At 39.9% G+C, this 25,607-nt stretch overlaps 1 protein-coding gene across 7 annotated transcripts in view; it reads right to left on the reverse strand.

Moving 5' to 3' along the window:
* LOC149314712 (sodium/calcium exchanger 3) overlaps window positions 1-25,607 on the reverse strand; it is a 273,963-nt gene that overhangs the window by 211,078 nt on the left and 37,278 nt on the right. The gene's annotated exons all lie outside the window — the stretch shown is intronic.

Below are 25,607 nucleotides of genomic sequence, written 5' to 3' on the forward strand. Positions count from 1 at the left end.
TATGAGACTGAAGAAACTAAAAGAAAGCAAAGAAATGCATACACAAATGTTTGGGTGGTATTCACCTCTAGTCACATCTGCTGAAGTACACAAGCAAACAGCAGCAATATGTTTACCTGGAACAGGCAAGATTTTTCTGCTGATGAGCACATATTTCAGAGAGAAACTGTTTGTACTAATCCCAGCATGAGCAACCATGTATTTAATTTAGATACTAGTATTCCAGCAAAGATAGTATCCAGACATCAACAGAATTATAATCAAAGAACACCAGCAGGGCTTCCCTTACTGCAAAGCAGAATGAGGCAGCAAACTGGCAATAATTTCCATCATAATCCTATACAGTACATGCCTACACAGAAGAAAGTCCTACAAACATAAGTAAAATTTCCTTCTAGGTAAGTGTGTGTGTGTGTGTGTGTGTGTGTGTGTGTGTGTATCAGGGTTGAGTAACCCCATTGGCATGAAGGACAGTTTTTGCCCCTACTCCAGCAGTCAGAATCATCTTGTCATGCTGCTTCCAGCTAAAAACTGGGGATGTGTGTTTAAGGACTAAAGCTAGGCAAACCACCTCATTGCATAACCATTTTGCAGTTGTTTGTATTATTTTAGGGTGATTCCATCTGTTCTCTTCGATTGTAGGGATCAGGTGTCTTTGGGGTGTCCTGGGATCTACTAAATGGGCTTGGGGGCATGAACAGTCCATAGGCTGAACCTTCCTCATGGCTGGTATATAAGATTGCAGATGTCAGTCAAGACTGAATCAAGGCATTCTGAATGTGAGGCAAAATAGCAAATGACTCCTCCCAGCAGCCAAGTTAAGGTTGGGGAAATTATTCTGACATGAGAGGGAGAAGATCCTACAAGTGCCTTTCACTGGTAATAATACAGTAAAAAAAGATTTAAAGTAAAGGTGATTTAAGTTAAATAACCTTTCATGATGCCCAAGATCAGCCTCCTTAAATGGCCACTACACTCTGCCTAATGACAGAACTGGCTCAGTTAAGACTATCAAAAATAGTTAACTGCATAACTTCAGTGTGTATATCAACATTCAGAGGAGGGGGTCACTGGGTGGTGAAAAGCACAGGTGCTTCTCTAACACTCCCAATGTTATATTTAGGCATCCAGCTCACTGGATTACCACTTATGTATCAGTCTCCTCTATAAAAATGAAGAAATGTGTCAGCAAAAAAAAAAAAAAAAAGAGGACACCAACTTGCATAAAATGTGTGTATGCTGTTAGGTATACATGCAATTTTATTGCAATAATTTAAACAGAAATTCAGTACAACACACATAGTGGGAATTATGCTGTCCAGGTAATCTGCTTGCTTTCTCAATTTGCTGTCCAGGTGCTGATGGATAACCTCAAGTCCCCTGCTTCTCTTTCTTATGGTTCTTTTAAATTTAAACCAGACTCAGATTTGACAGTCCTGGAGCACATTCAAAGACAAGTTCCCATTATCTCTAGTATTAGCTGCTCACTGCTTCAAGGTTAAATCTATACTTTTCTGCAGTATGGATTTAAATAACCCATTTGCAGACTCAAGCAGCCAGACCTTTCAACCCAGGCACTTCTAGTAGCATGGATAAAAGAGATTCTAGGAATCCTACATATGTCTTAAAGTTAAACAGAGGCCCAAAACACACTGCAGAAATAATCCACTTTGAGGCTACTTTAACTGCCTTGGCTCAATGTTAGGGAATTCTGTGAACTGTAGTTTTGTGAAACATTTAGACTTCTCTGTCAGAGAGCTCTGGTGCCTCAATAAACTACAATTCCCAGGATTCCCTAGCATTGAGCCAGGGCAGTTAAATCAGCTTCAAACTGGATTACTTCTGCAGTGTGTTTTGGACCAGAGTGACTGGAATCCTTTTGCGTAGTCCTAACTAGAATAGATTCATTCAATCAGTTGTTACACAGTGAGTCAACACATAGGTACAGTACAGCACAATGGGCCTACTCTAATCAGAACTAAAATAGGATTTTGCTATTATCTACTTAATTACAAATTCAAACGGCTAAAGATTTTTCCCCACAGTGTTGAGTATATGCCAAGAATCATTTGAATGGTATCAGTGTTAACAAGTACAATTTTATCACTGCATTGTATCATTAATGTCTTCTCTGAAGCACACACAATCCTTCTCATATCAATGACAACCAATATTGTTTTAAAAACTTCTTTTAAAAAGGGTTTCAGATAATAATACATAATGACAAGCAATTCAGGAAGAAAAGAATGAACAGTGACTGCAAAATGGGCAAAACCAGGCCTGACAAAGTGCAGAAAAGGGAAGCAAATTGATTTTGTGGTATCAGAATCACAAATCCATATCAGACATCCTTGGGATAGATGAGCCCAGGAGGAAATAACACATCTTCTTGGCATTACACAGATTAATTCAGACATGACAGATTCTTCTTGCCTTGCTCTCTGAAAGCTTAGTTATTTATTTTTCTTTTCTAATTTAGACCTGGCATCCTGGAGATTAAAAGCTAAAAGTGTGAAGAAGATTCTGAGGACCCAAACCTCAAGGCCAGGCTCAGATTAATCACTATACAGAAATGTTGCTGGAAGGTTCAATGACAAAATAACCTTTTAGCATAGGAGGCCTCTTTTCTGTATGAATGTATAACAGAACACCTGAGAATTCCTAAAAAAAACAACACTTTTTTAAACAAATACATCACCATTTTGGATATTCTCTCTACTAGACCAGATATGGGAACAATATTTCATATTTCAGTTTATTTTGATGAATAAAAATTTGTGGGTGAAAGCTGATGAACTGTAGCTCAGAATTAAGCTTTTCTGCCAACTATGACCCCACTAACATAGTCCACAGCCCCTTGTGACTAAATGATGTTCTTCATTCACTATCACAAAGTGCCAATAACTGTAAATTTTCACAGCAATAAGTTATGTTGTTATAGTAAATGTAAAGCCCACAGTAGTACCATAAAGACTAACTTGTGGCACATGATTTAAAGACTACCCATTACTTGATCCCCAGATTCATTGTATACACACATGCATACAGCACAGTTTGAATTACCATTAGTCAGAATGGGGTAGATACCCTGAAGTAAGTGATTGTGTGTGTTATGAAAGGGAAACAGTTATTTCTCAAATCTACAAAAAAGCACCTAAAAATGTTTCCTAATGCAAAAACACAGAGGTCATTGAACCTTCCAGCAACATTTCTTAACAAAATGTAGGTTTGTGACTAATATCGTCATTTTCCCCCTCCTCTATGATTTTTAACACCATTGCCTGTTGAAGAAGCCAGTGGAGCTTCAAAAGCTTGCAACATGTTTTGTGCATTTTGGTTGGCCCCATTAAAATATAACTGTTTTGTGGATTTGGGATGTTATTGTACATTGCTACATGGCCAACACAGCTACCCCCTGATATATTTGTTATTTCCTTTGTTATTTTCCTAGCAGGCACACAGTGAGATGCTAATGGGATTTTCTGTCTCACGTGGCAAAATAACTTGTCTGAGCTTGACATGGCTGAGGGGTGGCCTTAGAAAGCAAAATGTCTTGGGCCAGCCCTGTGTCTGTATATTACAGTCAATGTTCAGTTACAGTTGGTTATAGTCAGACAGCATTCTGGTCTACAAAAAATGCAACTGTTATTTTTTTTTTGTGTATATATATATATATATATATATATATATATATACCTTCAAATCACTTGTTCACTTAGACACTCAGAATTTAATGGTATAAAAATGCAGCCCCATACAGATGTCTTATAATCACCTAGAATTCAGGTATCAAATTGAGCACCAAAGAAGTTTTGAGCAAGTACTAGAGCAGGGGTAGGCAACCTGCGGCCCGGCGAGGCCTTGGGACCGGCCCCAGCCCAGTCCTGCCGCCGATTGCCACCGGGGCCTTTGGGGCACAATTGTCTATAGAAGTCTCAGAAACATGCATTTATATTAACATTTTTTTAAAAATCAGCAATTTTTTCCGCGTGTCCTCCATTTTTTTAAAAAAAGTGTCTTCCATTTGAAAATTTTGTCCTACATTTGTCCTGGTTTATTTATATATTTAATTTTTTTTAAAAAAATATTTAATTATTTATTTTTTGGCTTCGGCCCCCCCAGTTGTCTGAGGGACAGCAACCCGGCCCCTGGCTCAAAAAGGTTGCCTACCCCTGTACTAGAGGAAGAGACCAGCTCCAGTCCTTCACGAGAGCACATGAGCTGCTTAAGGCTCCATTTGGATCAGTTACAGATGCTTTATAGATCTTAAGGTATGCATTATCCAGCTTCTTCCTTTTCCAGAGCTTGGAAAGCTGCCTTTTTAAACTACCATCTCCCAACCAGCATGACCATTACAGTACTTGCAAAGTAGGGCTACATTCAATATACTTTGAGGAAGACAGAATACATATATCATGAAGGCTTTCATGGACATTATCTTGTTATACACTGTCTCTGGAAATATTTAAGTTTTTCACATGAGTGCCTATTATGTATTTCAACAAAATACCACCATTTACTACTATCATTGAAATTTTCCTTAGAGATTTATAATTTTCTACATATAGAAATAGACATAGTCTTACAGAAATGTGCTTGGATGGTATCATTAGAAACATTTTGCCTCTGTTTTGTCTGTAAACGTTCTATATTGCAAAACATTGCTTTAAATTTAGTATTGGATAACAGCCATTCCAGGGTTTCATGGTTTTCAAATTCAGATATGGTCTGCACTGATTGTGCATCATTGATATTATGACATAAAGTCAAGTAGGGAGATCTGGCTTAGTAAATGCTGACATTAAAAATTATTTATTACATATTTATCCTGTTTTTTCTCTAAGGACCTCCAAGTGTATACATGGATCCTCATTTCCTGCCAGTGCCGTCACTAGGCCTGGCATCACCCAGTGATGTCACCCACCCCTGCCGGCATCCTTCCATACCACACCATACGGAATCCTTAGTAATGGGGGTTTTTTTTGTTCTAATGTTACTCATAAATCGTAATTTCCATGGATTACGGAATGTAATGGCAATAGCTTTGATACAAACAACTAGCAAAATTAAAATTATGAATTTAAATTACAATATTATACATGCAGCCTAATTGTATTTACATGTACATCGTTTCATGTGGTTAAAGGAAAATTTGGTAAGATGTGATGTTTTAAAAAAAATTAAAAAGAATTTAATTTTTAAAAATATAATAAAATTTCTATGGTATTGCAACCTTCTGTGACATCCAATGACCAAAAGCCGCCACTGTAGAAGTGTACTTGTCAGCTGTATAGTGCTTAGCAAAACTGAAGCTAGAAGTTCACTGCAGATATTGACTAAAGGAGAAGAAGCATTAAATGCAGTGGTAGGATACCAGACAGGATAGCAGCGGGCAATGTCTCATAACACAGGGCAATGGAAGACTGCAGCCATCTTCACAAAGTTGAAAAGAACACTTTTCTGTCCATGGAAACTGAATGAAATGATGGAAAGAGGCATTGGATATCATATATTCATTAGATCTTGGCAAATAAACTTTGAAAGCATGCCTTATATCTAGTGTATGGCATTGTTTTTTCCTTTTCAGATTCTGGATGAGGACAAAAAGTAAGCAACACCACATCTTTCTGATGCTGAAATTACATATCCATTTTTGGTCTAAAAGTGGGATCCAAACAAAAGGTCACAGTATCAGAGTTGAAAACACATAGGTTACCTGCACAGACAGTACTCCCAAGTTTGGCACCATTCTTGCCCAAGTAATAACTACAAGAAATAAGGTCGTAAAGGTTAAATGCTTCAAATAAATTTTCTTTAAGAACTCAAAAGCAGGTTTGACAAAGCCTGCAAGACCAACTATAAGTCTCAATTTAGAAAACAATACCACAGGAAGACAAAGAACACAGAAATTCCTTAACTTGAGTTGTATAGATAACGGTACTTTTTCAGAAATATTCAAAACAGAAAATTGAGCAGTGACGTGCCTCTTAAGAGTATTAGGTTTCAAACCAGAGTCCAGGCCTGACTGGAGAAAAGCCAGAACAGTTTTTGCAGGATGCAGATGGACTGACCCCCTGCAGCACCACTTAGAAAAGGCCATCCAGTTTACTTCAGAAATGCATTTCGTAGAGTCTCTTCTAGTACCTAAGATAGTATCAACCACCTGAGAATTGTAACCATGCCTCAACAGGTCTTGCCTCTCAACCTCCATGTGTGCAGTTGTAACCAGCCTTCTTGATGACTGAGGACAGTGCCTTATTACAGAAGATCTGGTCTGGATGGGAGAGACCATGGTCTTGAATCAACAGCTACAGAAGATCTGAGAGCCAGGCTGTCCTTGGCCACCTCAGAGCAATCAAAATGAGGTATGCCTCCTGCACCCTTACCTTCCTGAGGACTCTGGAGAGAAATGGAACAGGAGGGAATGCATAACATAGAGTTTTAGCCAAGATGGTGCCAGGGCATCTATCTTCCATGCCCCTTGAATCTGGAATCTTGACACAAAACTTGGAACTTGTTAGTTTACAGGGAGACAAACAGATTGCCCATCCCCATGGTCACCATCTGGAAAATGTTGGGATTCAGAGACCACTCTCTTTTATCCAAATCTTTCCAACTCAGTCAATCTGTCTTGGAATTTAACTCTTTCTGCAGATGGTCTGCTTTGACTGAATTGAGACGAAGCTCTGCCCAAGAGAACAAATGACTTGCCTCCTTTATCAGGGATCATAGCCTTGTTTCCCCCAGTGGGAAATGTGGCTTTTCGTATACATATTATCCATTCTAACAAGAACATTCTTTTCTAAGAGATTGCTCTGGAAGGCTAGCAAGCCCAGTCTAACCACTTTGACCTCCAACCAAGTGATACTGCATGCATGTGCCACCTGAAACCAAAAGCCCCTGAGTTAGATGGAGCTCCTTTTGAGCTCTTAAACTGCCAAGTCTCTCAGGCATGCATCCAATATGACCTGAACTGCATGCAGGTTGATCTTCCAACAGTGCACCCTTGCAAAGAGCTGGAAACAGCCATCACGTAAGGGAGGTCTTCTCTTGGGTTGGCACATCAAATTGAAGGTGACATCAAGTAGCCAATTCCCTTTGGTAGGGAAAAATTAGCCAGTGCAAGTCCCTCAAATGAAACCTTGTCAAGGGACAATATCTATACAGGCCACTAATAACTGGAGAAGGGTCAAAAAAGCTATGAGATCTGAACAAGGATGACAAGATTCCAAATCTCTGTCACCCTGCCCAAGAGCAGGGACACAATTTCATACTGATTATCACCCCAAATGCTGGATGGACTGAACTGGATTAAGGTGACTCTTTTCTCTGTTGACTAACATGAGGACTGTCTGTTGCACATCTAACATAGGCTGCTGAATTGAGGATGATTCAAACATAAATCTTTTGAGACCAGAAATGAGCCACCACTATCACTAGCAGAGTAAACACCAGCAGAGAGGACGCCAGATCAAATGGGACAGCCCAATATTGATAATGAGCTCCCTGGTACTCAAAAATGAAAGGTATTTTCTGTGGGCAGGATGGATCAAAATGTATAAATAGACATCCATTAAATTCCCCAACTGAAGTTCCTCCAAAATGAAAGAAACGGTCTCTATTCAAAAATGTTTCTTCAACACAAAATAATCCACCTGTTTGAGATCTAGGATGGACCTTCAGGATTTGTTCTTTTGGCGCACCAGGAAGAAAATAGGGTAGGAGCCTAAGAACTGCTGATGTGGCATTGAGTCTACCATACAAATCTGGAGGAGGTGATCTATTTCCTGCAGCATCCACAAATATTTATCCTGATTCTTTGACCTGGGAGAAGAGACAAAACACTTGTGAAGAAGATGGTGAAATTCTACAGCAGGGGTAGGCAACCTGCGGCCCGCGGGCCGGATGCGGCCCGGCGAGGCCTTGGGACCGGCCCCAGCCCGGTCCTGCCGCTGATTGCTGCCGGGGCCTTTGGGGGGCAATTGTCTATAGAAGCCTCGGAAACATGCATTTATATTAACATTTTTTTAAAAATCAGCAAATTTTTTCGAGTGTCCTCCATTTTTTTTTTAAAAAGTGTCTTCCATTTGAAAATTTTGTCCTACATTTGTCCTGGTTTATTTATATAATTAATTTTTTAAAATTATTTATTTATTTATTTATTTGGCTTCGGCCCCCCAGTTGTCTGAGGGACAACAACCCGGCCCCTGGATCAAAAAGATTGCCTACCCCTGTTCTACAGAAAATGCCTGTGCCACAGTTTGAAGAACCAATTTGACATTATGTTCTCCTGTTGATGAAAAAGTGAAACAGTCTGCCTCCCATTGGAAGGCTGCTGTGGTCATTGCCGCTGTTGTCTACAATAGTTTTTATTGGCTGGGTTTGCTCTCTGGTAAGGCACTGGACCTAGAATCATAGAATCATAGAATCGTAGAGTTGGAAGAGACCACTAGGGCCATCCAGTCCAACCCCCTGCCATGCAGGAAATCCAAATCAAAGCATCCCTGACAGATGGCCATCCAGCCTCTGTTTAAAGACCTCCAAGGAAGGGGACTCTATCACCCTCCGAGGGAGTGCATTCCACTGCCGAACAGCCCTTACTGTCAGGAAGTTCCTCCTAATGTTCAGGTGGAATCTCTTTTCCTGTAGCTTGCATCCATTGTTCCGGGTCCTGTTCTCTGGAGCAGCAGAAAACAAGCTTGCTCCCTCCTCAATATGACATCCTTTCAAACCTCTGTTAAAGGATTATGACTGATGTTGTCTAGGCTGAACCATTCCAAGAACTGTAGGTCCCCTCTCATCCCTGCCGCTGAACTGTGGACAAAAGAAATAAAAGAAGTGTAGGGTGGGTTTCAAAGGAGGTTTGTGCTCCTTCCCAGAAATAGGTTTTTTCTTTATGTCTCCACAAGGGCACTATCCAGCAAAGAACCAAACAGCTTCCCCACAATAAATGGGAAAAAAATAGACTTAATGTCAATGGATGTGTGTTTCTGAGACACAAGTAACAATAGACAACAACATCCGCTGCCAGCACTCACACTGAAAACTGGAAGGGATAGAAGCTATCATTAGCTATGAAGTCTGCTGCCTTACCAAGCTTAAGCACCCCCTGTTGAAGTTTAACATTCTCAACAGTGATATCCAATAATAATTTCTTTGCTCATCTTATTAAAGCCTTTGCAAAGAATGAGATGGTGGCTAAAGCTTGAGTCACTAGTACAGAGCCATTGCGAGACTTCATAGAAAAGAATCACGCTTTTTGTCCTTGTAGTTCAGAATAATCATCTCTATCTTTGGGAAAAATCAAACCTGAGACCAAAGCTGCCATAGGAGCACCAGCAAGAGGGATCTTTAATTTGGACATGACATTGGAGGGAAGTGTAAGAAAGCATTTACTCTGGACCACTGAAGAATTAGAGTAACCCAGAGACGACCACTCCTCCAGCGCAGGCTCTAAAAAAATGTCAGGAAAAGGCGCAGTAGTTCTAGTTCTAGCTGCCATTTCTAGGTTACTCTCGGTAGGAAAGGAATGCAGCTCAAAGGCATTAGAAAACTCAACACTTTTTTCCTTAGACAAAAGGGTGCAAAAGCTTCTCCTGAAAAAAGTCTAACTTGCTGGGACCTTGCGGGGGAGAGACTCTTCTCGTTCAACTGGGTGGGCTTACTCCCTAAATGGGGCATTGGTGAGAGAAGTTTCCCACTGTGACAGCCTTCCCAATGAGAGATATCCTTTGAGGAGTCCAGAGATAATTCTGGACTATCCTCCAAACACTGTAAAGAAGCACTTCTAGTCAGAAGAGAAAGATAAATGCAAAGATAAATGCAGAGTAACTAACACAGCCATGCAAAGGACCAGAAACTGCATGGAAGGAATTACTTCCCTCACAGGAAAAGGTATTCTAAAGGTCTGATTGGCTGGCTCTGCCTATTGGAGCAGTGATGAGGAGTAAACCACTCCAAACTGCTCTCCTCCACTGCTGTAAAATATTACTACTCCTTATTCAGAACATTAACAGCAGTAGTAAACAAAGAAGAAGAAACGGTTGCAGTAGTAACAGAAAGAATGTAGGAAAAGTGCTCTCAGGTTAATATATCAGTTGTCATACACAGAGAAACACACACAGTCACATGCAGGAGATTGTTTGGGCTGAGAGACACACCTTTCTCAAGGCTATCCAATAAATAAACTAATAGCAATTAATCATCAAGTAATAATTATTATTTTACAAAAATCAATATAGTGTACATTCATGTGTGAATTGGATTTTACATTGATCTAAGGCACTCCAAATTTAAAAAAAAATATCAGAATGAATCAACACAATTCAGACACCCAAATGGGTTTTTCATATTTCCTCATCCACAATTAACATTAACGCACATTGTTCACTATTAGTCTTTAAGGATTAACCAGTCATCTGTTAGTTACATTTACATCCCACCTTTCCTGATATGCATGGCTTTTCTTCTGATTTCATCCTCAAAACAGTCCTGTGAGACAGGTCAAGCAGAGAGAGAGAGAGAGAGAGAGAGAGAGAGAGAGAGAGAGCAAGTAGCTTAAGACCACCTGATGAGTTTCGTGGTTTACTATTAGAGACTTAAACCTGCATCCCCCAAAGCTCAATCCAATGGCCTAACTTAGTGATTTGAAAGCTCTGGGCCTCCAGATGTTTTGTACTTTAGCCTCCAGAATCTCTGACTATTGACCAAACTGACAGGGGCTTCTAGGAGCTGCAGTCCAAAAACTTGGAGGACCAAAGTATGAGAGCCACTGCTCAAAGCAAAAGTGTGAACAATAACACTGCTTTTGGTTGCCTTGGATTATGAAATGCCCACTCACTATTATAAAAAGACAGAAGAACTGGGCATTATGGGCCACCCTGTCAACTGAATGCTGAACCAGATAGGCCTTCCATCTGATCCAGTGAGATTCTTCTTATTGTTAGGAAGGATCGAATTAGGGAAATTTTAATTAGCTCAAATACGAGAGGCATGTCCTAACAATGGGATCGTGTCCCTATGTGTATACCAGAGGTAGCTTAGTCCACCCCCAAGATAAAGAGACTCGACTGCCAATGAGGTGCAATTAAACTATGAACATTTATTAAAGCCACACGACAAAAGGGAACACACACACACACACACACACACACACACACACATTCAATGCTATAGCAGGGGAGGGGTGAGTTCAGGGAGTAAAGGAAGGAAAGAGAGGCACCGTTGGGAATATTTACCTTAGACGTCTTCTCCAAGGAACCGGATGAGATGTAGGATGGATAGTGGATCACGGCCGTGGGAACGGGGAAAGGAAAGAGCAGCCGCGGTGGCTTAAGAGCTGAGTTCCGGTGGGCAAAGCTAACTTAGAGGCCCAGTGACAGTGAGCTTGGCTTTGCTCAAGTGATTTCAGCAGAGCAAGATGCTCTTGGAATCTCAGGCTTGGAATGCTCAACAAGCCCACTGAAGGGCTGAAAACTCGGACCTTATATAGGGCTAAACATATCCTCAGGCAATGGCTGCCTGCGAGACAAAGGCTTGATTGCTTGGGCTTTGTCTAAGCCGAAAGCTACACAATGGTTGCACGGTGCAAGAGGTTTGACACTTTTCAGGAGAGCAGATACCTTGATGGCTAAGCCATTAAGTTAATCACTGGCTCATTAACGAAGGAAGCCACATCTAATGTCTTCCTTGTGCTGGTCCCTGCGAATCTGGTTTTGCCACTCCCAAAGACTCCCTCTGAAAGGTTTAATTCTACCTTTTTCCTGAGACTTGGCCTTGTCAAGGCAGCTGGCTACGTGGTCTGCTCGCTCTTAGGTTAATGGTGGCTTGCGGTGGGGTCAGTCAGGGGTCATAGCTTCAGATCGCATGGCACCCAAAATTTTATATAAAACCATACTCGGTAACATTATGCTCTTAAGAAAGGCAGAGTAAGTACTCACTTCCTTGCATGAATTCCACACCCTAAGTCTTATTGATAAGCTGATGGAATCATTTGTCACTCTTGTTTATTCACAAGTCTTCATGAGAATGGAACTTCTACCTTAACAGCCTACCATTAAGAATGATTGCACAGAAAACTGTCATCATGTCTAAAAGAGAACAGTTTTCTCTCCTGCGTTACTAAAGCTTCCTTATATTACCAAGGTATGGTGGAATTAATTGCTAGCTTCTGTTTCTTAACTGAAAGGTCGAAGCCACAAACCCTCCCATTTTCCTAAACATTGTTCAAGGCAATGAGTTCAAGAGTAAGATAAGCAGATTGTATCTCCTATGCCCTATGCAGAGAGAATCACCAGAGAGCAATTTTTTTCAATAAAAAGCACATTGTGAATGTATTGCCAACAGCTGAAGATAAATATGCAAATTAAATAAGGAAAGCTGCTTTCACACAATTCAGTCCTCTTGTTAACAGTATGGTGATATTAAAACCCACATTTGGAGAGCTTCTTGCATGCATAATTTTCATGTGCATTTACCTTGATTACACTGCACATTCCATGATTATGCACTTACATATTGTTTTTAACTCACACGCCCCAGCACACTTTTAAAACCTGACTCTGAATTTCTGGTGATGTTATCTCTTCTTTTCTGTATAGATGAATATTTTTAGAGTAGAGGAAAGTTTGAAAAATTATATTGCAAACTGAAGTTCCAGTCATTACAAGGAAACTGTACCCTGGAAAGTATAAGTAAAGAAAATAAAGATTTAGGTAAACACGTCTGAAAACACTAAAAATATGGGCTTTCTAGATTCCTGGATAATCTATAAAGTACAGTTGGACCTCTGTATCTGTGGGGGAATCCATTCCAGACACACATACCCCCAACAGATACCAAAATCTGTGCATGCTCAAGTCCCATTAAAATTAATGCATACCATGGCCTGCGTGCACACACTGCCATTAAACAAAACAGGGGTTAAATCCATAGATGGCAAGTCTGCCAATAAGGAGGGTGGGCTGTAGTAAACTAATACAAATAATCTACCATGTTATATGATCTCTTATACTGCATAGGTCCAGGTTGATCAAAGTAATAGAAAAGGATCTGTTACCCCATATTCAAGAGCTGCTTCAACCCTAGCAAACTGGCTTCATTCATAACAAGTTTTCTGGGCTTTATTGCTGGGACCGCGGGGAAAGAGGTATTTATATACATCTGTGGTGGGGCAACCCACCTACCTGAATGCTACTGCAGCCTTCCTCAAGATGATGCTCTTTAGATGTGTTAGACTACAAGCCCCATAATCCCCAAAAGGTTGGTAGGTATTGCAGTCCAACACAGCATCAAAATTACTATTTTTAATCTCATTTATATCCCACCTTTCCCCCAAGACTGGGACTCAAATTGGCTTACACATTAGAGATTACAATTAAAAGCATACAAAAAGTCACCATTAAAACCAAGTTAAAGTATTTAATCATATTAAAACATACACTTTTAATAAGACTTTTAAAACTTAATACGATGTAAAAAAAATACAGTTTTAATGCCTTTTCAATAAAAGCCTTCAGTCCTAAAACCCAGTCTGAATGAAAAGATCTTTGCCTACCTATGAAAGGACAACAAGGAGGGTGCAAGTCTAGCCTCCCTAAGGAGGGAGTCCAATAGTCTAGAAACTAAGAAGGCCTACTCTTGTGGTCCTACTGACTGCACTAATGTTGAAGGTAGTGGAACTGAGAGAAGGGTCCCTCCTCTGGATCTCAAAGTCTGGGAAGGCTCATATGGGGAGACATGGTCTTTCAGGCAGCTTGAACCTGAATCTGCAGTCAGGACTGGATGCAGTTCAAAAGCTAATAGGAGAGACTTCATAAAATTTTCAAGTTCTCCTCAAACAGTGCTTCTAAATATGCATGAACACGTCAAGACTTCGTGATAACTGTGACTGTTCCTACTTATTAACAACTAAAATCAAGTATCTCTGAATAACTACCTATCAATTACAACATTGTAAGAGGTCAGAACAAACCAGGTACCTTTTCCCTAAGGTAGTTCCTCTTTTGTCTTTTATGTTGCCAATAATCTTTACCATTATGCAGTAACACTTAAGCTTAACATAACAGTCTTCCAGAGAAAATTATAGAATGTATTAAGATTGTCTTATAATAAAATTATTGTTGTTATTATTGTGTACTTTCAGGCATTTCTGACTTATGACAACCATAAAGTGAACCTATGACAGAGTTTTCTTGGCAGAATTTTTTTTCCCCGAGGAGTTTTGCCTGTGCCTTCCTGAGGCTGAGAGATCATGGTTTGCCCAAGGTCATTCAGTGGGTTTTCATAGCTGAGCAGGGTTTTGAACTGTGGTCCCCAAAGTCCTAGTACAGCATTCAAACCACTACACCACCCTGTCTCATAGAAAACTTTTTTTAAAAAATGAATAAACAGGATCTAGCACAGTACTGGGACTCCAGGTGTTGTTGGACACAATTCCCAGTATTCCTTAGCATTCACTAAGCTGGTTAAGGCTGCTGGAAGTTGCAGTCCAACAACATCTAGAGGGCCACACGATTCCCACGTCTGATCTGCCAACAGGTCAAGCCTGTATCATATTTCATTGGAAATAGGTCCCAGTATTTTTAATGGTGCTTACTGCCTAGAAATTGTTAGCAAGATGTCATCTTTACAATGTGATCCTAAACATCAAAGCTGGGAAACTTGTTGCTCCATTACAGTTTCCATCAGCCCAAACCAGCTTGGCCACTAGTGATGCAGTCAAATGAGTGGCATGTCCATTAACAACTGGAGGATCGTACATTCTCTACGTCTGTTCTGTATCTCTACTACTTTAGTCAAAAGAAGTCCCATTCAGTTAAGTGGGAATTATTCCCAAGTATGTGTAATTAGGGGCTGGCGGTTACCTTCAGTGAGATAGTAAATCTACTTTGGATTTAGACTGGACTTTAGTGTTGAATACTGTCTCCCAAGATATGTTCAGTACCATGAACAGCTCCTTTAAAATGCAGACTAAAAGGTTCAACATGTTACTGACACCAGAGCCCCATCTGCCACAGGAATGTGTGAAGCCTAAATCTGTAGATTAGCTGTTTTCAGCAAGCCGAGGTGCTGTAGGCTCTACTTTATTCAGTGACAAAGACCTCTGAATGAAATTTGCCGGGGGGGGGGGGGGGGGGAATCCTATGATATGGCTGCCGTAAGTCAGAATCGACCTGAATCCAAGTAAGAGCAGCAACAGCAAAGAGAAACAGAAAAGGCCAAGCAAAGAGAATATCTTATTCATTTGCTGCCACAATCATATCATTTACAAATATTTTCTCGTTTTGCTATCTGAGCTGTGTCCACTGCTCAGCTCACATTGTGGGCACTGCTCAAAATGGGATTGTGTCATTTCAAGCCTGAAGCAGGATATGTATTTGAACGTAGCACTGCCAGATGCTCACCAGAATGGATTCCTAAAGAGGTCCAAGTTATGAAGAATCTGAGGCCATTCTGCTGCCTCAAAATTACCACCAGCTGCAGTTCTGGTTGCTGTAGCAAAGGAAGCTTCTGTTATGCCTGTAGTGAGCAATGAGCAGAAGACAAGATGGGACAGAGGGATAGATTGCTGGAGTATAAATAGCTAAAAGAAAACAGGGTTGCTTTTTTCATTCAAGGCTGTTCAAACAAAAATGTTCCTGCCTGTGTAGAGCTGTGTAACTGGGATACAGCACTCCTTCTTTCCTTCTATTTAAAGCATTTCTGCACTAGCTTACTTTATGTAAGACATCAGGGTAGTGTACCTTATAATTAAACACACACAAAAACAAATAAATCACAGATTCCATCATGTAACTGTAGGTGGTAATCACAAGGCTGTTATAGCCCCCTTTCAGTATCTGCCTTTCTCTTAAAACAATAAAGAACTGTACCTTTGGGGACACAATTCTCTTCACACCCTGTTTTAGTACATCGTGTGGGAATCATGAAGCTCTGCAAATGTCATTGCTCATTCCTGTCAGCCACAGCTATCATAGCTAAGGGAGAGGAACACTGGGAACTGCAGTCCAATAACACCTGGAGGCATGTATGACTCCAAACTCTTCCCAGCTTCAAACTGCTGCTTCTGTCCAGGTTCCAAACTGTCCCCTTCCCCAAAAAGCTAAGTTGCTACACTGCACAAAACTGCAGATGCCTCCTGGGAAGTAAATGGAAACAATAAAGTAAACAACAAAGTAAACAAATTACTGGGACATCTAGGAGTGATCACATTACACCAGTATTAAAATTACTCCACTGGCTACCAGTTTTCGGGCAAGATACAAAGTGTTGGTTATTACCTTTAAAGCCCTATATGGTTGGGCCCCGGCTACTTATATGGATCAACTCCTCCTATATAATCTGCCCTGTACACTCAAGTCCTCTGGCAAAGATTTACTCCAGTCAGCCAGGACTAGATTGGCAACTGTCAGCCAGATTACTTTTTCTTCAAATGCCCCTAGGCTGTGGAATGACCTGCCAAAAGAGATTCGACAGCCAAATATGTTACCTGAATTTAAAAGAGCATTAAAAACGGTGTCTTCTGGCAGGCTTATCCAGATGATTTTTAAATTGTGAATTTTAAATGATGAATTTTAAATGAGGATTAATATGTGTATATCTTATTTATCTTTTTAAACTGATGTGAATTTTAACTGATATGTTTTAACTGATGTGGTATGTTTGTTAACTGTTGCTGTTCCTTGCCTTGATCCATGGATATAGGTTGCTTAGTAATAATAGTAATAATAATTTTCCCTTCTCATGAGCATCTGTATGTTCAGTTTAGCACAGCATAGCTGGGAATAGTTGCCAGTGGGATCACTTAGCTTCTGGCCAGGACCTAAACTAAACACTGTGTTGCTAACAGATGTCTTATCCCACTGCAGCTTTCTGTATCCCTTGAAAACCTGCTCCATATCCCTTGAAAACCTGCTCCCAACCCTCTAGAGCAGATTCTGAAGGCACACAGTGTCAGGATTGGGGCCAGGGGAGTGCCTTCTCACAGTTCTACTAACAGAAGCCATTCTGCCTACAGAATTACCCTTTTCAGTCCCATCTTTGCAATCCAGACTATGGGAAGAATCAACAAGGCTGATCCACATATTTCCTCTGTTTTGTATTTTTCTTTCTGTATCACTGTGGAAAAGCAAAATATGAAAGAATACCCACTCAGGGACCACTTAACTTGGATTAGTTACTCTTTGACAACATTTAGGCTTCAACTGCAGACACATTTACCTGGGAGCAATTTCTTCCTGGCTGATCCAACCATCACGCAGGACAAAAAAGAAGCACAATAAAAACACTGTAGACCAGGCAAAAGAGATCTGTGAACCCCTCTTCTTGGAAGAAGAACTGAAGCACCAAACCAGGCTCTACAGGCTAATGGTTATTCCAGCTCAGACATCAGAAGGACTGCCAGACCCAGAAAAATCCATAGGTGTCATCGATGTTTTTGTTACATTACGTCTTGACTATTACAACATGCTTCTCTGTGGGGTTACCCTTGAAGACTGTCCAGAGGATGCACTTGGTGCAACATGTGGTAGCTAAGCATCATATAAATATCATATTACTCCCAATATTGAAATATTTGCACTGAGAAAGTAAACAAGAGAGATGTTTACACATATCCTCCCATTCTATTGCACCAAAAACAAGGACAGCATCCATCCTCCCAGACAGATGGATTTCATTTTTTAAAAATCAGTGTAACATATAATTTGATCCAAAATAACACAGAACATGAGAGCATGATCATTGTAGGAGTGGGTATTTATAGAGTAGCTATAAATACCTCAATGTGTCTGTATCTAACAGTACAGTTATCAGCAGATCCTCCTTCTTAATATGTACCCACTAGATATTTCACTGCCAAAAGAAGAACAGCAAATGGCACTCTATTCAAGGTGCTCAGTACACAAAATCCAGTCAAGCCATTTTGGCACATGAGGCCCCCAAAAAAGAGGCTTATGAGGCAAAACAAGGTGCCTCTTCCCATCCTGGAAAATACAAATACAGCAAGAGCAAACTGAACAACTAACAATTTGCTGCCATTTCATACCCCACAAAATCTACTAAAGTCATAGAATCATAGATTTGCAAGAGATCACAAGAGCTGTCCAGTCCAACCCCCTGCCATGCAGGAACTTTCAAACAAAGCATCCCTGACAGATAGCCATCCAGCCTCTGTTTAAAACTTCCAAGGACAGAGACTCCACCACTCTCTGAGGGTGTGTGTTTGATGGTCGAACAGCCCTTACTGTCAGGAAGTTCCTCCTAATGTTAAGGAGGAATCTCTTTTCTTGTAGCTTGCATCCATTGTTCCATGTTCTAGTCTCTGGAAAAGCAGATAACAAGCTTGCCCCATCCTCAATGTGACACCCCTTCAAATAATAATAATAATAATAATAATAATAATAATAATACTTAAAGAGGGCTATCATATCGCCTTTGAACTGTCTCTTTTCCAGGTTAAAAATACCCAGCTCCCTAGGACTTTCCTCATAAAGCATTGTTTCCAGGCCCTTCACCATTTTGGTGGCCCTCCTTTGGATGTGCTCCAATTTGTCAACACCCTTTTTGAATTGTGATGCCCAGAACTGGACACAGTATTCCAGGTGAGGCCTGATCAAAGCAGAATAGAATGGTACTATTACTTCCCTTGATCTAGACACTATACTTCTATTGATGCAGCCTAAAACAACATTGGCTGTATTAGCTGCAGCATCACACTGTTGACTCACGTTCAACTTGTGGTCTACTAGGACTCTTAGATCCCTTTTACATGTAGTCTCCTTAAGCCCAGTGTCTCCCATCCTATATCTATGCATTTCATTTTTTCTACCTAAGTGCAGTACCTTACATTTCTCTGTGTTGAAGTTCATTTTGTTAGTTTCGGCCCAACTTTCAAATCTATTAAGGTCATTTTGAATTTGATACTATCTGAGGTGTCTGGCTCATCATTCCTAGGGCCAGTCATACTCACTGCAATACACACACACACACACACACACATTCTCAAGGCAATTTCTTCCTCCTCCTTACTTTGCCTCACATTTGCCTTCATGGCAATAATCTCAAATGTTAAGTAGAGCAAAAGAGTAATTTCTTCCACACCTATGAAAAATCAAAATAAAATATATATTTGCCTTGAACACTGGCTCTTCTTCACATTCTAACTGCTACAAGCAGGTGGTAATTGTTAGACAAAAGATTGTTTCCCATTTACTCCTTGACATCTCAGTGAAGGCAAAGAAAGAAACCCTGCAGAGAGACACTACCTTGCTCTTTACTGAAGAGGATCATCAGGGAAGAAAGAATACATAGAAGCTCAGTTTTGCTATTAGGATCTCCATCTGTTCTCCCTGATGGCCTGCACTTGACTCTTTGGATCTAGTTTATTGTTTTTAAACCAGAAACACAAGAATAGGAAAAGGTTTCCTCTCATTTATTTACCACATTTAAATCCTGCCTCTCCAGAAACAAGCCTTCAAAGTGCCTTATAAACTCAGTAATAACCATATCAGTCATAATGCAAGCCAATTACACTCAGTCCTCCGTATCCATGGATTCTTTCTCCATGGATTCAATATCCACAATTTTAAAATATTTAAATATTTTAATAAATATTTTTTTAAAAAAAAATCCAAAAAGCAAACCATGATTTTGCCATTTTATATAAGAGACACCATTTTACTGTGCCATTCTATTTAATGAAACTTGAGAATCCATGGATTTGGGTCCATGGGGGTCCTGGAAACAAATGCCAGCAGACACCAAGGACCCACTGTAAATGCTGTGGCAGCAACAGAGCAAAAGCCAAAGTTAACATTATTCAGTAAATACTCAGGAATGAAAACTGGTTTATTGAAAAGGCAAAAAAGTAAAGGCTGGGGACTATTTCTAGTGACCATTTCCAGGAAGGCTTTGCCCCAGATTGCCACCTACCTAATCTCTGAAGGCATGGTCACTCAAAGCAGAGGCCTTGGACTATGTATTATCTCAACAAAGACACATGTTGATATACAATGTCTAGGTGATGCCAGGTCATTTAGAACTTTATATATTTGGACAAACACTTTGAAGTATGGTTGGAAAAAATGTGGAAACTAGAAAAGGCTTTTAAATACTGGCAAAATAAGCTTGATACAGCATTCGTCCATTAAAAATCAGGCTTCTCTATTCTGCACCATGCAGGGAACATTGATTTAAATGAAGGTGACTTAATCACCAATTTAAATTATGATTTACATCACCAGGAGAAATCCCAGAACTAATTTAAATGTAGTTTCTCCCAATGCTTCTTTGCATGTTACTTGAATAACGGTGCAAATGGGATCACTAAAATAAGTTAATTTACAATTCAACTGAACAATTTAAAGCATCTAGAAGTGTACAGTTATAGCAAAATTCAAAACCAAGTGAAACAAGGTCCACCTCCAAATTTCAAAGGATTCTTCACAAAAATATAATTCTTAGTGGGCTTGGGCAACCAGGCAGCTGGCACAGTAGTACTCTGAGGCTGCCATTTTTATTTCCCAGAATTTTCCCAATGTAGTGGCAGCCAATGCACCATGAGATATTTAAATCATAGCTGTCAGACCTAAGAGGTGCCCACACCACAGTCGTAGCAGCTTGATACCACTTTAACTACCATGGTTGCATCTGAAGAAACCCTGGGATTTGTAATTCAATGAAGTACTTAGTATTCTCTAATGCTTTCCCCTGGATTAAAGTCCTCTGGCACAGAATTCTACAAATCCCAGCACTCAGTAGGATTCAGACATATAGTTAAAGTGGCATCAAAATGCTATAACTGTGTAGTATGAGAGCCAGTGTGATGTAATGGCATCAGTGTTGGACTATGACTCTGGAGACCATGATTCGAATTCCTGCTCAGCCATAGATGTCCAGTGACACTCTCTCAACCTCAGAGGAAGGCAAAAACAAACTCCCTCTATCTTACCAGGAAAACCTCATTTGCCTTAGGATCACAGTATATCAGAAACAACTTGAAGACACACAACAACAACAATAATGGATATATCGACATTCTTCTTTTGTAAATGTGTTTTGGTTTTAACTTATTTTTAATTGAAAGTCAAGAGCACATCTTAGTACATTATGAGGTTCCCCCCCCCAAAAAAAAAAAAAATTATAAAATCCATATCCAGTAAACAGCTGTTGTTACTTTACTATGCAGAGGAGCACATTGAAACTGATGCTAGACAATATCTGCTAGAATATGGTAATATACAACTGCCTTAGAAGAGTATTTGGAAAGGCAACTTCACAAGCTAGTGTCAGGATGGATAAGAACTGATTTAAAAAACAACAACACCCAATTTTAAAAAATAAAATAAAAACCAGGGACAGAATCCTCTATCACAGTGTACAATGCATTATTTTATGTATACTTAACTATATAGCAGAGGCACTAAAAAACCCTCTTAGGGAATTATGAAGGTGCATAGTGGGATACTGACAAGAGTGTTATAACCCCATGAAACAACTGATTCCATGGTACATCTTAAGACTCCTAATACTAAAATACCTCACCCACATCAAACTAACAGCAGAACACATTAAACTAGCAAAACTAAAAACTATTTAGCAGTATGTTCCAACCAAGCAAATACAGCCAGGATGTCTGACGAAAAGCCCAAGCATCCTAAAAAGAAAAGGCATAATAACCAAACATGAGACAATGTACCTTTTCACAAAAGAAAAAGAATCCATCCACCACCAAGAGCCTTTTCACTCTATGCAGTAATGGCACTATAGTTCCACTTTAACTATCTTGGTAACTTCCTAGGACTTGCAATTTAGGGAAAGGTATTTAAAATTCTTAGCCTCACAAAACTACAAACCCCAGGATTCCTTAGGATGCAACCATGGCAGATAAAATGGCAGTGTTATAATTGTGTAGTGTGAAAGGCCCCCTACTTCTCAAGAAGAAGCACCTTATGGCATCCACACCTTCACCCACACAACCACACATTGCTGTCTCTCTCTCTCTTGCAGAACCTGGAGAGTTACTTATAAAAATTATTTTGTTCCTCTTACTTTTTCAGTGATTGAATGACACAAAAATGGTTTCCATTACTCTCTTAAAGTCCAGAAAGTGGTTTTTTTTTTTTCTTATTTTCATTCTTTGGACTGACAACATACTATTACTGTCACTCCTTTTAAGAAACAGACATATTCCTTCTCTCCCTCCACCATATTTAAACTCCTTTCAAATATGTACTCTCCCCTCTTCCTCTAGCTACAAAATTTTTGAAATAAAGCAACTGACAGCATGGTCATCAGGCAGAACTGAGATCCCAGATGGATACGATTAATTTGAAGTTAATTTAATAAAATTAATGGAAAGCAACCTATAAAATTGTTCAGTGTTAACTACTGGTGTGTGTGTTTTTTCTACAGCGAAAGATGGAAATAGGTGGAGTTAAACAGTGGCAGCTGGTGACTTCCAAAAGTTATAAAATCTACTCCAGGTTTTAGTCATGGCTTTCAAAGAACTATCCAAGGTGCTGAACCTGTTCTGGGGAGGGGGAGATAGTGTACAGTAAAAGTTCCGACTACAACTTGGAGGCGGATTCACCACTCCATTGACTACAGTCCCAATTTAGATTATTACCTATTGTTTTATACGTATTTTGTAGATTGTACGCCATTGGCAGGTTTCATTTTATTGATTTGATCATTTGTATATACAGCGCTATGTACATTTACAGTGCTATAAAATTATTATTATTATTATTATTATTATTATTATTATTATTGAAATTACCCTCCAGGTAGGAAGACCAAAACAAAAATAATTTCAAAAAACTTGATCTGAAAAAAAAGGTAGGAAAAAGGATTATAGTAACTTTGGAGTGGGTAGGGAGTGACACTTTTATTGTCAGCTAGCCAACAAGTCTTGGCTGCCTGGAATGTCTTCTCCAACAGTTGTTGTTGCATGCCTTCAAATCATTTCTGACTTATGGTGACCCCAAGGCAAACTCCATGAAAACCTCATGGAGTTTTCTTGATAAGATTTATTCAGAGGAAGTTTCCCATTGCCTTCCCCTGAACCTGAGAGCATGTGACATACCCAAGGTCACCCAGAGGGTTTCATGGCCAAGAGGGGAATCGAACCCTGGTCTCCAGAGTTGTAGTTCAACACTCAAACTATGCTGTGTTCTCTAACAGGCATTCTCATAAAAGAGCTCAACTAGGTCCATTTTTGCATTGCCCAGGATACTCTAATATCTGGCAGCCTGGAGTATCCTGGCCCTACAGCTGCTCCAATCTTCCATCTGACCTGTCCCTCTATTCCCATGCTATGATGGCTGTCTGTGCAGGCCCCCTGCTCAGCCTTCCTGTACATCTGCCACCAGCACAGATCATTCACTTCTGAGGTCAGAACGAGGCAGCACAGCATGGGAAAGGAGGGCTCTGGATCATATCAAAACAGTAATGTTACCTTCTCTTTTCCTTCTTTTTTTTAAAATATTTTTAAAAGATGTACAGTGGGCCCTTGGTATATGCAGGGGATCCGTTCCGGACCCCCCCCCCCCCCCGCGTATGCTCAAATCCGCATATGGCAAATCCACGTATAAGGAGGGTCGACTGTATAATGCTATGTTGCCTTAGTGAAATGGCACATTTGGATTAGAACTCTATGGCTGGAATCGTGCATTGAGAGATATATGTGTAGCATGTAGCTACATCTAATGGTGCTACCTGCTTCCCAAACCCACTTTTAAGCATCACATCCCTCACCAACACAACCATTTCTGTGTCCCTGGAGAAGGACTAGAGGAGATGTGTCCAGCTATTTTTTATTTATTTTTTTGTAGCTGGACTTGTTTCAATAGGAATCTATATGGACACCTAGTGGTCCTTGGAAGGTCCCTGCAGATAACATCTGTGCAGCAAGGAAAATGGCTGGATGTATCTTCGTTGAACCTGTGCTCTCCATTGACAAAGAAATGGCCATGTTTGAAAAAATGATGGTAAGGGTTGTTCATTGCATGGTCTACAATGGCTAAAAGGAAAGCAAGCTGTGGTTTTAAAAAGTGATAAAAAGTGAGTTGTGTAAATTGTATATCCAACTTACACCACTGTAATTTGCCTACAGGGTTTTGGCCTATAACTCTTTTTAAAAAATTAAAAATTCAGAAAGGAGAAAATATGCCCTTCAAACCACCTTGGCAAAATGCAAGTTTTTTTTTAAATCCTTGATGAGCTCTTAATGCAGATTTTGGAAACAATATCCAAGAAGAATGGACCAGGTGGACACAGAGGCGACAACAACCAGCAAAATGCAAGGAGCTAAATCTCACAAACTCATGCTTCTTTCAACAATTTGGAAGAGCCCTATTTGGATCTCATTTCCTGTTTGCAGCCTTGTGACTTGGTTGTTTTGTCCCCCTAAAATCCTGAAGTTCATAGCTCCTTAATTCCATTACCTGTGTGGCCACCCACATGATGCGCAGCAACAGAACAATGAGAATCCAAGGATGGAGGGATAAGCCATGATCAAGACAGCTGGAAAATTCACAGTGATTCTCTTTTATTTTAGTAACAATGGAGGAAGGGTTCTGACCTTCAAAGGAAAAAAATGGTTGCCTATGTGAGAGAACAATAGAAAGATAAATGGGGCAGGATAAAAAAAAACTATCATTTTTGAAGGAGACCATTTCAAAAAGATATAGAAATTAGAAAGGGTGTTTATGGGGATGGCATAAGAAAGATTATTTTCCCTTTCCTCAAAGCAAAAAGCGCCCCTGAAAGAAATGATCCCCAGACATGGCAGGCGCCCATTAATCACCATGCCAAATCTATTAACAGGAGCTACACATTTGGAAAAGGGGGAATTTATTCATTTAATAAATATTTAAAGAGTGAGGATGCAGAAACTTCTTTGACTGAGCTATGTTCTTTAGAAAAGTAATTACACTGAAGCTTATGCTGTGCCAAACAAACACGTGTGCAGTGGCATCAAAAGGTTGTATTTCAGGCTTTGGCAGATATATTGTAAAGCTGTTTGAGTGTTTGTGATGGAAAAGGGAGCCACAGTTCTCTCCTCCCTCTGTTAGGTATTCAACAGCATATTGCTTTCAAGATTTAAACCAAAAAAGGGGGAGGGGACGTGTTATACGTCTGTTTTAAATAGACCGACAGTGCAGTCTTTTTATTTTTATTGTTTTATATTTTAATTGACTAAAGTGATTTTATTGTAAGCTACCCAGAGATGATATAAGGTGATAAATAAGCATTTTAATTAATAAAGAAGGAATAAAATCCTAATGCACATTTACTCAAAAGTAAGTTACAGGTGTTCAGTGGGACTTTCTCCCAGGTAAATGTACAACCTTGTGTGTATTTGAAATGAGAGCCAGCTTTGAGTGTTGGACTGGATTTCTGGGAGACCAGGGTTCTAATCACAGCTTGACCATGGAAACTTACTGGGTAGCCAATGGCAAACCCTCTTGGAAGAAATCTTACCAAGAAAACCCTGTGGTAGGTTCACTTTAGGGTCACCTTAAGTCAGAAATACTTCTTGAACGTACACAGTAACAACAACGACAACAATATTGTGTTTACAAGAGAAGAAGCTTGGCTAAACT

The sequence above is a fragment of the Sceloporus occidentalis genome, unplaced genomic scaffold, assembly GCF_023333645.1.
Source record: "Sceloporus occidentalis isolate IW3139 unplaced genomic scaffold, rSceOcc1.0.p SCAF_4, whole genome shotgun sequence".
NCBI lineage: Eukaryota > Metazoa > Chordata > Lepidosauria > Squamata > Phrynosomatidae > Sceloporus > Sceloporus occidentalis.